The sequence below is a fragment of the Hemitrygon akajei genome, chromosome 1, assembly GCF_048418815.1.
Source record: "Hemitrygon akajei chromosome 1, sHemAka1.3, whole genome shotgun sequence".
Taxonomy (NCBI): domain Eukaryota; kingdom Metazoa; phylum Chordata; class Chondrichthyes; order Myliobatiformes; family Dasyatidae; genus Hemitrygon; species Hemitrygon akajei.
This window is the reverse complement of record NC_133124.1, coordinates 44,674,419-44,688,988: the sequence shown is the minus strand read 5'-3', so window position 1 is coordinate 44,688,988 and position 14,570 is coordinate 44,674,419. Positions and strand designations below refer to the sequence as shown.

General features: G+C 41.4%; 1 long non-coding RNA gene across 1 annotated transcript; it reads left to right on the top strand.

The window, feature by feature from the left end:
- Positions 1 to 7,356: 7,356 nt before the first annotated feature.
- On the top strand, positions 7,357 to 14,340 carry LOC140730797 (uncharacterized). The gene is made up of 3 exons (XR_012099684.1): positions 7,357 to 7,428; positions 12,977 to 13,010; positions 14,248 to 14,340. It is a non-coding gene; the product is annotated as an uncharacterized lncRNA (long non-coding RNA).
- Positions 14,341 to 14,570: the final 230 nt, after the last annotated feature.

Sequence of the window (14,570 nt, the reverse complement as noted above, 5' to 3'; positions counted from 1 at the left end):
TGTAGCATGGAGACCGATTGGTGGACAATTTTAATTATGGTCGCCTCTTGTTTGAGCCTCTGATCTACCTCGGCAGCAACAAGATGGAGGAATGATCTGATTTCACAAACGGCGAGCGGTGGAGCGCTTTGTAAGCATTGCAGAAGGGAGGCTATGAGAGTGAGGGCAGCATCAATAGCAGATTGTTCAGTTGAAATCTTACCCAATATTTTCTTGAATGGCCACAGTTGACAAACAGTTGAATTACTGCTGGCTTACCAAGTTTGCCAATAAATATGTCATTTTATTTCTTTCAATGCCACACTTTATTTCTTCTGAAGATGATATTTGTAAATATTATTTAAATAAAATTATTGATATTAATACCTAGAAATTGTCTTATGAATGTATTGGGTACTAGAAATGATGGTCTAGTACTGGTACACGACAAGACTGCTCTACTTGCTTTCCATTTATGACTGTGAGACTAAGCAGAGCTCAATGCCGTATGTAAGTTTGCTCACAACACCACTAATTTGGCTGAATAAAAGGTGGTGATGAATCAGCACATAGGAGGAAGATTGAAAACCTGACTGAGTGGTGCCACACCAACAAGCTGGCACTCAATGTCACCAGAACAAAGATCTAATTGTTGACTTCATGAGAAGGAAACCAGAGGTCCATGAGCCAGTCCTCATCAGGGGATCACAAATGGAGAGGGTCAGTAACTTTCAATTCCCTGGCATCATCATTTGCCCTTTTCTCACTGTTAATCATCAAGTAGGAGGAACAGAAGCCTGAAGGCACACACTCAGGAACAACTTCTTGCTCTCTGCCATCTGATTCCTAAATGATAGATAGATAGATAGATAGATAGATAGATAGATAGATAGATAGATAGATAGATACTTTATTCATCCCCATGGGGAAATTCAACATTTTTTCCAATGTCCCATACACTTGTTGTAGCAAAACTAATTACATACAATACTTAACTCAGTCAAAATATGATATGCATCTAAATCACTCTCTCAAAAAGCATTAATAATAGCTTTTAAAAAGTTCTTAAGTAGTTTACTTAAATACATTAAATACAATCAACCCCGGCACTTTAACATATCTTACTCCTGGCGGTTGAATTGTAAAGCCTAATGGCATTGGGGAGTATTGACCTCTTCATCCTGTCTGAGGAGCATTGCATCGATAGCAACCTGTCGCTGAAACTGCTTCTCTGTCTCTGGATGGTGCTATGTAGAGGATGTTCAGGGTTTTCCATAATTGACCGTAGCCTACTCAGCGCTCTTCGCTCAGCTACCGATGTTATACTCTCCAGTACTTTGCCCATGACAGAGCCCGCCTTCCTTACCAGCTTATTAAGACGTGAGGCGTCCTTCTTCTTAATGCTGCCTCCCCAACATGCCACCACAAAGAAGAGGGCGCTCTCCACAACTGACCTATAGAACATCTTCAGCATCTCACTACAGACATTGAATAACGCCGACCTTCTAAGGAAGTACAGTCGACTCTGTGCCTTCCTGCACAAGGCATCTATGTTGGCAGTCCAGTCTAGCTTCTCGTCTAACTGTACTCCCAGATACTTGTAGGTCTTAACCTGCTCCACACATTCTCCATTAATGATCACTGGCTCCATATGAGGCCTAGATCTCCTAAAGTCCACCACCATCTCCTTGGTCTTGGTGATATTGAGACGCAGGTAGTTTGAGTTGCACCATATCACAAAGTCCTGTATCAGTTTCCTATACTCCTCCTCCTGTCCATTCCTGACACACCCCACTATGGCCGTGTCGTCAGCGAACTTCTGCACATGGCAGGACTCCGAGTTATATTGGAAGTCTGATGTGTACAGGGTGAACAGGACCGGAGAGAGTACGGTTCCCTGCAGCGCCCCTGTGCTGCTGACCACCGTGTCAGACCTACAGTCTCCCAACCGCACATACTGAGGTCTATCTGTCAAGTAGTCCACTATCCAATCCACCATGTGAGAGTCTACTCCCATCTCCGTTAGTTTGTGCCTTAAGATCTTGGGCTGGATGGTGTTAAAGGCACTAGAGAAGTCCAGGAATGTAATCCTCACAGCACCACTGACCCCATCTAGGTGAGAGAGGGATTTGTGCAGCAAATACGTGATAGCATCCTCCACTCCCACCTTCTCCTTATACGCAAACTGAAGAGGATCCCGGGCGTGCCTGGTTTATGGCCTCAGATTCTGTATTATCAGCCGCTCCATGGTCTTCATCACGTGCGACGTCAAGGCAACAGGTCTGAAGTCATTCAACTCCTTTGGTTGTGGTTTCTTCGGTACCGGGACAATACAGGATGTTTTCCACTGTCTGGGTACTCTTCTCTGCTCCAGGCTCATGTTGAAGATGCGCTGTAGTGGTTCTCCCAGCTCAGTCGCACAGGCCCTCAGTAATCGTGGGGAAACTCCATCCGGTCCCGCCGCCTTGCTGGTACAGATCTTCCTCAGTTGACCTTCCACCTGTGCAGCCGTAATCCTGGGCGTGGGCAAGGTCTCCTGTGAGTGGCTATTTTCCTGTGAGGGAAGTAAGCCTGGTGTGGAGTTCTGCGGTGAGGATGAGATTGTGCTGTCGAACCTATTGAAGAAGTTGTTCAGCTGGTTCGCTTTCTCCACATCTCCACTTATGTTTGCCCCCCGCTTTGCACCGCATCCGGTGATGATCTTCATCCCATCCCACACCTCCTTCATGCTTTTTTTCTGCAGCTTTTGTTCTAGCTTCCTCCTATACTGCTCCTTTGCCCCCCTTATCTGTACTCTGAGTTCCTTCTGAACTCTTTTAAGCTCCAACCGATCACCATCGGTTGATGGTGATCAAACCGATCAATGGACATTGAATCTTTGGACACTACCTCAGTTTTTGTTAATATACAGTATTTCCATGTTTTTAAAAGTCTATTCAATAAACGCATACTGTAATTGATTTACTTATTTATTATTATTTTTTATTTTATTTTTTTTCTCTGCTAGATTATGTATTGCATTGAACTGCTGCTGCTAAGTCAACAAATTTCACGTCACATACCGGTGATAATAAACTTGATTCTGATATTGAGTCCCCTATCACTATTGCTCCTCTCTTTTCCCTCTTTCTCCTCTGCACCATGGACCCACATTCAGTGCCAGTAACATGGCCCCTGTGGCACTCCCCTAGGAGGTCATCCCCCCACAACAGTATCATTATTGAGGGGAATGGTCATGGGGTTCTCTGCCTATTTGCTTTCCCATTTCTGCTCCTGACAGTCACCTAGCTACCCACCTCCTGCATCTGAGGAGTGACTACTTCCCTGTGACTCTGATCGATGATCTCCTCACTCTCCCATACAAGCCAAAAGAAATGCAGCTGCTGCTCCAGATCCCTAACATGGTCAGCCCTCCGCTGCATTCTTAGATACTTTGTGAGCCCATGGTTGTTGACCCGAACAGATGCAGGTGTAGGTGGTACTGTTAAAAATGCTCACTCCCTCAGACCACTGTGGTTGTTGGACATGCATTAGAACAACATAGAAAACCTACGGCAAAATACAGGCCCTTCAGCCCGCAATGCTGTGCCGAACATGTCCTTACATTAGAAATTACCTAAGGTTACCCATAGCCCTCTATTTTTCTAAGCTCCATGTACCTATCCAGGAGTCTCTTAAAAGACCCTATTATATTTGCCTCCACCACTGCCAACGGCAGCCCATTCCACGCACTTACCGCTCTGCGTAAAAAATATGATATTTCCTCTGTACCTACTTCCAAGCACCTTAAAACTGTGCCCTCTTGTGCTAGTCAGTTCAGCCCTGGGGGGGGGGGGGGGGAAACCTCTGACTATCCACACAATCAATGCCTCTCATCATCTTATACACCTCTATCCAGTCACCTCTCATCCTCCATCGCTCCAAGGAAAAAGGGTCGAGTTTACTCAACCTATTCTCATAAGGTATGCTCCTCAATCCAGGCAACATCCTTGTTAATCTCCTCTGCATCCTTCCTGTAGTGAGGTGACCAGAACTTAGCACAGTACTCCAAGTGGGGTCTGACCAGGGTCCTACATAGCTGCAACATTACCTCTCGGCTCTTAAACTCAGTCCTATGATTGACGAAGGCCAATGCACTGTATGACTTCTTAACCAGAGTCAACCTGCGTAGTAGCTTTGAGCGTCCTATGGAATTGGACCCCAAGATCCCTCTGATCCTCCACTCTGCCAAGAGTCTTACCATTAATACTATATTCTGCCATCATATTTGACCTACCAAAATGAACCACCTCACACTTATCTGGGTTGAACTCCATCTGCCACGTCTCAGCCCAGTTTTGCATCCAATCAATGTCCTGCTGTAGCCTCTGACAGCCCTCCACACCAACCACAATGCCTCCAACCTTTGTGTCATCAGCAAATTTACTAACCCATCCCTCCACTTCCTCATCCAGGTCATTTATAAAAATCACGAAGAGTAGGGGTCCCAGAACAGATCCCCGAGGCACCCCACTGGTCACCAACCTCCATGCAGAATATGACCCGTCTACAGCCACTCTTTGTCTTCTGTGGGCAAGCCAGTTCTGGATCCCATGCCTTCCTTACTACTGTATTAAGTTTTGAACATATCCTGAACAAGCCTCAAAATTTTGTGACTGACTGAAACCGAGCCACTCAGAAGCTGTAAATGGGAAATAAAAATTTATTTAATCAAACAGTAAACTTTCGGAAGAGTGAGACCAAGTGTATCTTACACTCCTGATACAATGTTTTATAATTCTTCAATATGAAGATAACAATAAATGATTAGCTGCAGTTTTAATTGCTATAATCACTTATTCCCTGTGACAGTGTGCTAACAGCAGGAATATTCATCTATTATCTTCCCTTATGTAGTTTCAATAGGAGAGAATCAGAATGCTCCACACTCAGTGATTGGTTTCACTAGCCACAAAGCATTTGTTGGAAATCAAATTGGGTACTGTTTTTCTCTCTTGAAAACTGATTCACTGTTCAGTTAATCAATAATTATGCAACCCATAATGTCATTACATACAGTACAGGTTCAGGTCAAACAACCTGTCAGAACTGGGAAAAAGAAAAATATTTTAAAACGGCAGGGAGGGAAGGAAAAGGAGGGAATATGGTCGAGGCTAGGATTGTTATGGGGTTAAGAGTTAAACTGTAGTTGGATTTATCTAGTTGAGGGAATTATGAGGTGAGTTAGAGAGAACACACACACATGTGAAATCATGCTGTGCTAGTGGAGAAAAAAATGACTGACGATTACAGGTGGATGGCACACAGTTTTAATAGAAATAGAGAAAGCAAGTTACTTGAATTTGCAAATTTTGACATTAGAAATTAGAAAGTTCAATGATGGGTGAAATGTATCTGTAGAGAATTTGGATGAATCAGAATCAGGTCCTTACTGAGACAGGAATCGATTCTAGGAATCAATTGACCAACCTCTCAAAGCATTCCATCACCATAGAGGTGAGTGCAACTGTACAATAGTGGTTATGGCAGTTTAAAGTTTATGCAGACTACAAAAGAGACTTGCCAGAACTGACAAGATACAGTTTCAAAAATCAATGATCAGAACTACTGGGGAATCTGCAATCCTTTAATTCCTTGACTGAAGTGGCAGCCATATCTTCTAATTTCTACCCTTATTTTTCACAGGGGCTTTTCAGCAGATGATTCACCTTTGCAATCTCTTTCATAAAAGTTCCCTAGTACTAACAGTCTGCCCATTGCCCTCTCCACCTTTTGTTATGCAGACCAACTTGCTTTCTCATTTCATTTCCGATGAAGGGTCGTGGAGCTGAAATGCCAATTGATTTCTCTTTCCACTGATGGTGCTTAACTGGCGAGTTCTTCAAGCGTTCACTTTCTTGCTTCATTTTCCAGCATCTGCAGTTTTACTTGTTGCCAGGAGTTTGTAACCAAATGAAGGATATATATTTTTCTCTAAGAGGACAAATCCTCCATCACAGTCCTCGTTCACGTGCGCATTGTGAAGTCACCGGGTCGCGTGCTGGAGTGATAATGGGACCGTGCAGCGCGTGACACAAGCGCAACGTGCCCGCGCCTTAACCTGGCTCCAGCACCAATTCGCTGTGATTGCTGGTGATGCACTGAGAATAAAAGGAGCGCGCCGCCAGCGCCAAAATAGTCGGATTTCCTCTCGTTACTATGGTGAGTCCACCGAGTGCGAGGAGCCCCCAAGGCACCAACTGTAGGAAAATGATAAAGACGTACAGCTGAAAAATAATCCAAATGTACATATTGAAAGTTTTATGGTGCAGAAATTGTATATTAATATTGAAAAATTGTAGCTTTTTACTTGATAATACAAGTAACTTATAAAAAATAAAGCAACATACAGAAAATGTTGGAGGAACTCAGCAAGGCCGGCAGCATCTATGGAAAAGAGACGTTTCGGGCCGATACCCTTTAGCAGGACTGGAGAAGAAAAAAGATAAATCAACGTGTTGCGCTTGTTCGCAAACACAGGAAATGACCAAGACTTGCTGCTTTATTCAGATTTTAGATGCCGTGATGAAAGTTTGTCTTTTCTGAATATGTCAAAGCGTCTTATTAAGGATTATATCCATAAATATACCATAATTAATTCATAATATGGAAAACATAGTTTTTGTGCATGTTCTGCAGACCAATGCAATATTAATAATGTATACGTTTCCTACAATAAATATCGGCCTCAAAACTGAAACTTCTACTGCTAATGTTAAAGTTCAACAATATCAAAAACTTCTTATAGCAAAGTAAGGAAGTTATGCGGAGTGCAGTCCCTTTTATTGAAGAGTTGCTCTTTAAATAATGCTCCGTAATCCGATTAGTTGTAAAATGCCTTGAAGCAGATTACAGTCATAAAAGTAATTCAGCATCTGCCACTGCAGCACCTTTCAATGCATTAGACATTACAATAATGTGTTTTTAATCTTACATCAAGATTGCTTGAATTTTGTTAGTGGCAGTCAGGAATATAATTAGAGTTTTTGAAAAAAACACAAACTGACTGAACAGTGGTAAATAGAAACATCCAAAATTAAATTCGCACTCTGAAATGGACCACAGATTCGAAATTCTTCTGTTTTCAGTATTTTCATTGATATTAAAGCATGTGCTATAAATGAATCAAACAGTTAATGCTATATTCCAAAATGATTTTCCTTAATGTTAATATCTTTATGAAGATACCAGGGAAGCTGATTTGAAATGAATTCAGTAACAATTCATTTTAGAACCGTATACAAGCTTTAGCTGCTGGGATTAGATGGAAACTGGATTAAGCAAATTGGTTCTGTTGTTTCTTTGACCATGAAGCTTGAAATAAATCCTTCAGTATAATCTCAAGGTAACATTAGACACTCAGCTGAAGATATGAAGATTCAGTAATAAAGTAGAAAACCAATGTTTAAGGTAATGTTTTTTAGTGCATGGTGATTGCAGTGTTATACTGGGTAAGTGACTGTGCGTATGAAGGAAAATTAGTGACTAAACTGAATTTCTGGAATAATGGAAGAACAACAATGTACGGGTGAATGTTTTTAGCAGCATTTAAAATTTATTCATTATGTATAAATAATGTAAATTTTTCTTTTGGTGTTGGCCACAGTACCCATTTGCAATGTTATGTTTACCTAGTTACCTAACAACTTGCAAATGCTGAATTATGAATTATTCAAGAAATCGTTTGATCTATTAATCTCTGATACCGTAAGTTTGAAGTAAATTTCTTTGTTGTAGTCAATGTTCATGTGAGAAATTAGAAAGAAACTGCATCTAATCATATTTTCTATCTGCTAACTTTATACATTGTGGTTGCTAATAGTTTACACACACACACACTCACACACACACACACACACACACACACACACACACACACACACACACACACACACACACACACACATATATATATATATATAATTTGCTATATTTTTTCTGGTCTATTTGGCTCATAATAAGATATTTGATATGAGTACTACAACTGATAAAGGACAGAATGGCTCTTGTATAACATTAGTACTTTCTGGTCAATATGTTCACATTGAGAACGTATACCAAATTAATTGTTTTGGGTTTATTATTGTCACAAGTACTAAGATACTGTGAAAAGTTTTCCTTGTAAGCTGTTTATACGGATCAAATCCTTACACAGTATATTAAGCTAGAATAAAGTACAACTAATAATGCAAATAAAGGGCAAAAGCTACTGAAAAAATGCAGTGCAGGTAAACTATAAAGTGGAAGGTAAAGTGTAAGATTGAAACTTTAAGGCAACTGCAGAGGGTGAGTGCTGTCTGCCTGCCTTTTGATCGCTGGGGGATCGCTCTGCTGCTGGAGAGGGGAGTCTGTCTTTTGATCGCTGGTGGGATCGCTCTGCTACTGGAGAGGGGAGACTGCCGTTTGATCGCTGGTGGGATTGCTCTGCTACTGGAGAGGGGAGACTGTCTTTTGATCGCTGGTGGGATCGCTCTGCTACTGGAGAGGGGAGACTGTCTTTTGATTGCTGGTGGGATCGCTCTGCTACTGGAGAGGGGAGACTGTCTTTTGATTGCTGGTGGGATCGCTCTGCTACTGGAGAGGGGAGACTGCCGTTTGATCGCTGGTGGGATCGCTCTGCTACTGGAGAGGGGAGACTGTCTTTTGGTCGCTGGTGAGATTCCTCTGCTGCCAGAGAGGGGAGACTGCCTTATGATCACTAGTGGGATTGTGGAGAAATTGCTTTTCTCAGAGGGTGGTAAATCTGTGGAATTTGTTGCCAGGAGCGGTTATCGAGGCCAAGTCATTGGGTGTATTTAATAGACAATAGACAATAGGTGCAAAAGTAGACCATTAGGCCCTTCGAGCCTGCACCGCCATTTTGAGATCATGGCTGATCAATTACTATCAATACCCGGTTCCTGCCTTGTCCCCATATCCCTTGATTCCCCTATCCATAAGATACCTATCTAGTTCCTTCTTGAAAGCATCCAGAGAATTGGCCTCCACTACCTTCCGAGGCAGTGCATTCCAGACCCCCACAACTCTCTGGGAGAAGAAGTTTTTCCTTAACTCTGACCTAAATGACCTACCCCTTATTCTCAAACCATGCCCTCTGGTACTGGACTCTCCCAGCATCTGGAACATATTTCCTGCCTCTATCTTGTCCAATCCCTTAATAATCTTATATGTTGCAATCAGATCCCCTCTCAATCTCCTTAATTCCAGCATGTACAAGCCCAGTCTCTCTAACCTCTCTGCGTAAGACAGTCCAGACATCCCAGGAATTAACCTCGTGAATCTACGCTGCACTTCCTCTACAGCCAGGATGTCCTTCCTTAACCCTGGAGACCAAAACTGTACACAATACTCCAGGTGTGGTCTCACCAGGGCTCTGTACAAATGCAAGAGGATTTCCTTGCTCTTGTACTCAATTCCCTTTGTAATAAAGGCCAACATTCCATTAGCCTTCTTCACTGCCTGCTGCACTTGCTCATTCACCTTCAGTGACTGATGAACAAGGACTCCTAGATCTCTTTGTATTTCTCCCTTACCTAACTCTACACCATTCAGATAATAATCTGCCTTCCTGTTCTTACTCCCAAAGTGGATAACCTCACACTTATTCACATTAAACGTCATCTGCCAAGTATCTGCCCACTCACCCAGCCTATCCAAGTCACCCTGAATTCTCCTAACATCCTCATCACATGTCACACTGCCACCCAGCTTAGTATCATCAGCAAATTTGCTGATGTTATTTTCTATGCCTTCATCCAAATCGTTAACGTAAATGGTAAACAGCTGTGGTCCCAATACCGAGCCCTGTGGCACCCCACTAGTCACCACCTGCCATTCCGAGAAACACCCATTCACCGCTACCCTTTGCTTTCTATCTGCCAACCAGTTTTCTATCCATGTCAATGCCTTCCCCCCAGTGCCCTGAGCTTTGATTTTACCCACCAATCTTCTATGTGGGACCTTATCAAATGCCTTCTGAAAATCGAGGTACTCTACATCCACTGGATCTCCCCCATCTAACTTCCTGGTTACATCCTCGAAAAACTCCAACAGAGTAGTCAAGCATGATTTACCCTTGGTAAATCCATGCTGGCTCGGCCCAATCCTATCACTGCTATCTAGATATGCCACTATTTCATCCTTAATAATGGACTCTAGCATCTTTCCCACCACCGATGTCAGGCTGACAGGTCGATAGTTCTCTGTTTTCTCCCTCCCTCCTTTCTTAAAAAGTGGGATAACATTAGCCATTCTCCAATCCTCAGGAACTGATCCTGAATCTAAGGAACATTTAAAAATGATTACCAATGCATCCGCAATTTCCAGGGCCACCTCCTTTAGTACCCTAGGGTGCAGACCATCTGGACCCGGGGATTTGTCAGCCTTCAGTCCCATCAGTCTTCTCATCACCATTTCCTTCCGAATGTCAATCTGTTTCATTTCCTCTGTTACCCTATGTCCTTGGCCCATCCATACATCTGGGAGATTGTTTGTGTCTTCCTTAGTGAAAACAGATCTAAAGTACTCATTAAATTCTTCTGCCATTTCTCTGTTTCCCATAACAATTTCACCCAATTCATTCTTCAAGGGCCCAACATTGTTCTTAACTATCTTCTTTCTCTTCACATACCTAAAAAAGCTTTTGCTATCCTCCTTTATATTCCTGGCTAGCTTGCATTCATACCTCATATTTTCTCCCCGTATTGTCTTTTTAGTTAAGTTCTGTTGTTCCTTAAAAGCTTCCCAATCATCCGTCCTCCCACTCACCTTAGCTCTGTCATATTTCCTTTTTTTTAATGCTATGCAATCTCTGACTTCCTTTATCAACCACTGTGGCCCCTTTCCCCCCTTTGAATCCTTCCTTCTCTGGGGGATGAACTGATTTTGCACCTTGTGCATTATTCCCAAGAATACCTGCCATTGCTCTTCCAATGTCTTTTCTGCTAGGCTATCAGTCCAGTCAACTTTGGCCAGCTCCTCCCTCATGGCTCCATAGTTTCCCCTGTTCATCTGCAACACTGACACCTCCGATCTGCCCTTATCCTTCTCAAATTGCAGATAAAAGCTTATCATATCATATTAAGGCAGAGAGAAATAGGTTCTTGATTAGCCAGGGCACCAAAGGGTATGGGGAGAAGGTAGGGGAGTGGGGCTGAATGGAAGAATTGGACCAGCCCATGATTGGATGGCAGAGCAGACTCAATGGGTCGAATGGCCTACTTCTGCTCCTATATCTTATGGTCTTATGGGATTGCTCTGCTATTGGAGAGGTGAGAGGCTGCCACTGTGCCTGGAGAATGTTACCCAGGTTTTCAGCATTTTGGATATAGGGATCTTTTTTGAGCCTTATAACTTTTTTATATTCTCTGATTTTTACCTGATCTTTCTATTTTTTTTGTGTGCGGGGGAGCGGGATTGGGGGGGTGGAAATTAATGTACCTGTTCCATTTTTGTTCATTTTTTTGTGCATGGAGGGGGGATTTGGGCTTGATAATCGTGCTGCCAGTCTTTTCTTTCTTGGTTTCATGGCTATCTGGAGAAGAGGAATCTCATAATTGTATACCTTGATGGTAAATGAACCTTTGAACTGTTGCTTATAACGAGATAGATTGTGAAGTTTAATCAAGAGCCCGACACCAGTGGGATAGAAGTTGTTCTTGAGCCTGGTGGTCCTTCTCTTCTGCCTGGTGGGAGTGGGGATAAGAGAGAATGTCTGGAGAGGGTGGGGTCTTCGATTATGCTGGCTGATTTAGTGAGGCAGTGAGAAGTGTCCATGGAGGGGAGGCTAGTTTCTGTGATGTGAGGAGTTCTGTCCGCAACCTTTTGCAGTTTCTGTGGTCTTGGGGAGATGAGATGCCGTAGCTAGTTGTGATCTATCTGGATAAGATTCTCTCTGTGGTACATTGATAAAAATTGGTAAGAGTCAATTGGGGCACGGCACTTTTCTTCAGCCGATTGAAGAAGTAGAGGTATTAGTGAGCTTTTTTTGGCCATGACATCAATGTGTTTGGACTAGGACAGGCTATTTGAGATACTCTCTCCTCGCTCTAATTCAGCACTGTAGGTGTAGACAGGAGCATGTGCATGCAGCGTCCCCTTTCTGAAATCAAACCCCAGCTCTATTGTAGACAATCATTATTATGTGAAATACATAACGTGCTTTCTAATTAAATACATTATGATAAAACTACCCTATTAATAATATACTAATGATGAATTTACCTCAAGTACTTAAAATTTTGGAAAACAACTGATTTTAAGATGACTGATTATTGGGCTGAGATTGTACCCTCCAAAGCCCTGCTCCAAGTTCATCATTGATGGCTAAGCATCTGACGGATGCACACTACCACTATCAGCACATCTGCCATGTGCTTGAACATCAGATGCATCTACCTCAGTGGGACCAAAGCTGTGATGCCAATCCAAGGCATATCTTCTTGGTCTCTTGTGCTAGGAGGAACATCACAACTGCTGCTTTTATGTGTGTAAATTAACAGAATCAGCCTGGAGAAGAGATTCACTGCCTCAATTTCATCAGCTGATATACTTATCTTGAAAGAGACAAGTCAAGGAATTCTAACTTTTACAAACAATTTAGAGCCCCACTACAGACATCGCACAGATTTGCCAACTTCACTTGCTGGAGATTTCACCATGTATCTCATGGGCTGCTGAGAATGTTCCACCTTTGTCTTTGATTTATGTACATAGTTCATGATTATGTTTATTATCAAATTTCCTTTTTTCAAGAAGAAGATATGGGAAAACTCTCATTGAGAGTATGCTTTAGGAAATGATAGTGTGATAACAGCCTGTATAAAACTACTTGAGCTAAAATTTTTAATTTTCAAACCGTTTTCACTTCAAGGAAATGTTAATCAAAAATACTCGATAATTGTATTGGAGTTCAAGATAAATAGGAAGTTATCACAATATTTTACTTTTGCTTCCATAGGTATTTGATGACACTTAACTTGATCATTATCCAGGTATGTAGAATTTTTGTAATGAAGGACCTACTGAATTTTGACGTATAAATCAAAGCTGTGCATAGATTATATCATGCCTTTAAGACAAGGAAATTATTTCAAGGTTCTGCTCAGAAACCAAATGGAAAATAATAATAAAAAGACAAAAGATTAAACGTGCCCAAAAACTTGTCCAAGGTTTAGATAGATGTTACAAAACCGAAAGCAGTCAATTGCCTCAAATGGTCTTTGTGTCACACAAGCCTCCATCCATCCATTCATAATAACATATTCAAATATATTTTTGTCTCTGTCAGGCATCCCCTTAAATGCCTCAATGCTAATCAACCTGCTTGTAATTGTGGGTTCCACATCATCAAAATAATAAACATTTAATTCTAAGTGTTAAAAAAAAACTGGAGATGTTGAAAATCTGAAATAAGAATGAAACTTGGTGCAGACAGTCTGCAGGTCAGGCAACATCTATGGAGTTACACACACAATATGCTGGAGGAACTCAGCAGGCCAGGCAACATCAATGAAAAAAAAAAGTACCATTGACCTACGGCATTGACGTAGTACCATTGACGTAGGTCAAAAACCTACGGCAGGACATTATGGAGTTAATGTTTCAAGTCAATGACTATTTTGTTCAGAATTACTTCTGATGTAAGGACATTGGCATTATCCTTTCTTCTTCATTGGTCATATTGATGTAGATCCTAATTCCACTTTCCCTTCCCTTATGAAAAGCTCTTGGAATGTATAAAGGCTCTTGTAATTAATATATTACAAGACCCTTTCATTATATTGAAGGCTTCTTTTCATGTCATCTCTCAGCTGTTTCTAATTGTGAATTTCAGTAGATTTTTCAAGATAAATACAACTATTTTCTTCTGTATAAATCCTTGTAATTTTTTTTTTGCAAGTTCAGCAATGTCGGTTCATCTTTACTGCACCAGCATATCGCTTCCTCTGAGTTGCTTCATAGTTTGTAAACAAATCTGCAGTTCACAGTTGTGCATATAGGATATTTCATTGAATAACAGTTAAATCTGGTATCCTTTTAAATTGTAGTTACTTGTAATGGTTCCTATTACTTTATGTGAAATTTTATAATCAGTTTTGGATTGATGTGGTCTAAAAGAAATTGCCTGTAAGAAAACATTTACATTATTTCATGATCAGTGTGCATCACTGAGATAGAATATCATATTGTAGAGTAAATATTTGACCCTCGGATTTTTTTTTTTCCCAGAGCACACTCATTAGTAGAAGATGGCTGATCAACTACCTTTACAGCAATCGCAAGAAAAGTCCCACATCTCAAAAACTGGGAAGTCTGTCTCCTCACATCATTTCCGAGTTCCAAATGCTGTAATATCAAAAAAGATCTATTTTTATAAAAGCGGAGACCCAAAGTTTTCTGGGATTAGGTTGGCTATCAACAGTCGTACATTCAAGACATTTGATTCATTATTAGATGATTTGTCTAACAAAATTCCATTGCCATTTGGGGTACGAACAATTACCACACCCCACGGTAGTAACAGTGTGAAAAGTCTATCAGACCTTAAAGAT